Here is a 3,772-nt window from a genome sequence, read left to right on the forward strand (position 1 = left end):
TTGAAACACTTCCAGGCATCACTTAATCAGGTGAAGGAGATCTTAGCTCATTCCTTGTTCTCATTCAGGTTTGCCAATTATAGCTTGTCTAGAATTTCATCTCCTCTTACTTGCAAATGTCTCTTCAATTCTTGCTAATTTCTGGAGCTAGACTGAGTGATCAGAACAAATGTTTCTGGCATGCATGGTATGTGCTCTCTGCCTGTGCACCATGTTGACCACGCTGGTGAGTTTCGTGAGCCCTCCAGCCTGGCTGGATAGAGGTCTGGTATTTTGTTTAGCATGGGCCAGGAGGGCTTGAGCGGTAGGAGTGCACAGCTGCATGGCACTCCTTCCTTACATGGTGCAGGTTACACAGTACCAGGAGTGCCAGCTGTGTAGGTCCCCTACAAAATCTGTGCACACGGAATGATTTGGGGAAGCTATTTATGTGTAGTTTATAAATTCAGTTTTTTACTGGGGGCTTTTTATGCATAACCACCGGTTGAACTGAACTCCATTTTGGATATCTGCTGCTGTTTTTCTCCCATGTCGGACTGTAATCTCGGGTGCTGGAGACACCAGGCTGCCCTGACAGGGGAGCTATCTGGGGTGCTTTCTTCCAGGCAACAAGCTGGCTCTCATCCCAGAGCAGATTTATCAGAGAGTGCTTGTTGAGCATGAAAATCATCTGGTAGAAGTTCTTAATAAAGCAGGAGCTATTCTATTTCTGTCACCTGTTGTTGTTTTTTTTTTTTCTGTCACCTCAGGCTGCAGAGGGCTGGTATTGCAGGTGACCCCACTGACTCTGACAAGAAAGACTGGTGGAGTCTTGGGGTAGTATGTGCCACACTTGTGACACGCTACACTGGTACATGTTCCTGAAGAGGTGACCCTCAGGAGAAGCGGGAACTTGAGGGAGACATCATTGCTTCTAGTGCCTGAGCAGCTGGATGGGAGCATCAAAGAGAAGGCTCAGATATTCAAAAGCCATCAGAACATGGTCCTGGGCAACCAGCTCTAGGTGACGCTGCTTGAGTAGGAGGGTTGGACCAGATGACCTCCAGAGGTCCCTTCCAACTTCAACCGGTCTCTTGTTCTGTGATGTAAGCATGCAGATGGACTACACACCTTGACATGCAAGACCTGGAAAAGATCTTTAAACATCATCAAGACCTGTGGACCTAACAGCATATAGGAATGAACATCTGATCCCTTCACAGCAATTTAGTAAGCACCCAGGAGAGGAAGCTCACCAAGAACTGACACAAGAGTCTCTTACATAATGTAGAGGCATCAAATGGGCAACAATTGACAGCAGCCATCTCCACTTCTACAACAGCACAGACTTGTTACAAGTCTGTGATGCCACGGCTGTGGCTTTAGGGGTTTTGGCAGGTGGGTGTTGCTGCTGGTGACATTGAGCTTGTAAGCTTTGTTGGTAAAGAACAGGCCTACATGCGGTGTGGCCACAACAGTGCTGTCCCTACTTGTCCATGCCTTTGTGGCAGTCTGTGTTTCACAGGTTCAAGTTTCATGTTTGGCTACAGGATTGATCCAACTAACTTAAGTAGCCCCCAGCTTTTTTCCTCCACCCCTTCTTCTTCCTTCACGCTTCCACACACCCCATTCATTGCAAAAGACCCTCTGCCTGTGCCTCTGCACAATAACTGCATTAGAAGTGCTGCTCAACTTGAAAGATAATCCAGCAAAAGAAGTTTTATTTATATCCTGACCTGCTTTCACGTGGGGCAACATGAATGGCTGGGCCAGAGCTTCAGTGAGAAAGACACAGGCACTGGAGCAAGTAGAGGCATAAGTGCCTTGGAGAAACGCACATGGCAGCATCTCTGGAAACTATGGGTGTGCTGGAGGGATTGCAGAAGGGTTCAGAAGTGGTTGCAAATATTAGATGAGTTAGGTGGTATTACACAGGTTGGGAGATAGGGTGTCAGTGAGTGGGAAGGGGTTAGTGACTGCCAGAGGACTGTACACTGTGTTTCCCTCAGCTGGGGAACTGCAAACTTAGTCATTAGCCACAGCTCAGTGAGGTGAGGGAGATTTAGCATTATCTCTGCAGCCAGGAGCAACTGAGCCACTGCCATTCTGGGGGATGCACAAGCCAGAAAGGGGGAAGAGCCACTTTCAGACCATTCGAGAAATGCCCTCTGTGTGTCAGAGGTACCACACTCCTCTCTTCAGCGCCTTGTACCGGGACGCAAAGGGAATGAGCACTTGCAGTGAAGCTCCCTGCGGCGCTGGCTCTCTGCCCACTGCCACCAGCCTGCAGATCTCTGCTCATGGGCACAGGGCTTGTGCGGCTCAGAGGGGTTGGAGCCAGACACCCGCCTCGCACCACAGGCCCGGCAGGCTGAGAGCCGGTCCCTGCGTTCAGCCTTGCCTCAGGGCCAGCGCTTGAACGTATGGAGGGATTCCCACTGGAAAATGGCGATGCCACATGTTCCAGATGCCGTTTTGGCGGGGTTTTCATTTTATTTTTTTCCCAGTTAAGATAATCTGTTAGCAACATAGTAGGAAGCGATTTATTCCCCATATCTCCGAACCACTTCATTACGCCCTTTAGATGTTGTGATGTGATTTATTGTGTATGACAGAGTAACCTGCAGAGGGCAGCTTTACTCTTGCATCGTAGGCCTTTGGCGCTTGCTTTGTGTCATCGGCACTGCTCAGAGCAGTGCTGATTTCTTTCTTTCTTTCCCACAAGAGCAAATAACAATTTACATCATGTAATTTTTCTCTGTTTCTTTTTCTGTAGCCTGTTTGTGACAGAGGAAGTCATCCGATCTACTATAATCTATTTGGCTAAATAACATACAGTTCATTTGCATGGCATGTGATTACAAGGTTCTAGAGGACACTAATTAGGAAGAAAATCTGGGGAAAGAATAGGGATTAGAAAGTATCCGTCAGTCAGATGCCTGTCAGCCAGCATAATAATAATAATTAATCATAATTAACAATACATTCTGTGTCAGTAGTGCATCTTATCTGAGGACTCTACAAGCATTTTGTATTTAATCTGCGCAGCTCCTTCTGAGGGGAATAGACATGATAAAATATTTAGAACTAAATTTGCAAATGACATTTCTGAAATGAGAACTCTAAGGCAGTTGTATACAAGTGCCAAAATAAAGTGCCTAATTTTCAGACGTGCTGAGCATCTGCAAACCCCAGAGTTTGTGTGCTAGTATTAACTTAGATGTCTTTTAGCACAGACGACGTAAGTATTGCCTGTTTCTTGGTGAAGGACAACGTTTCAAGTGATATGCAGGCTGTGCTGGCAAATGCAAGTCTGACCCTGTGGTCATGACTGGATTTACCTCTCATTTATACTATTTGCATGCAAGCATGCACTCTGCAAGGGAAGAGCCTGATCACACATGCAGGACCAAGTTCTTATGCGTGAGCTGTGCACAGGTTGGGGGTGTGCAAGGCCAAGCATGCCACAGGTCAGTTCACCTGCAAATATTCCAGTTCCAACTTTTCTTAACCATGGTGTGAATGCTTTGAATACAGCTGGGACACTGCCAGCAATAATGCAAAATGTGCTGTTTGCAGGACTCCTGCTAAATCAGCTCTCAAATCATTGTACAGACATTGTCCAAAGCACTAAGAAGTGTTCCGGTGAACAAAATACCAAGTTGCCTTACAAGCCAAACTTCTGAGTAATAACCAAAACAACAGCAATGGGAAAAAACTTCCAGCAGTTTTGTGAAATACCTTTTGTTTTATATCTACACACTTTTCCCAGTGTTTTCCCCCTCAGATAGGA

Source organism: Pygoscelis adeliae, unplaced genomic scaffold (assembly GCF_000699105.1).
Source record: "Pygoscelis adeliae isolate BGI_AS28 unplaced genomic scaffold, ASM69910v1 Scaffold186, whole genome shotgun sequence".
Lineage (NCBI taxonomy): Eukaryota > Metazoa > Chordata > Aves > Sphenisciformes > Spheniscidae > Pygoscelis > Pygoscelis adeliae.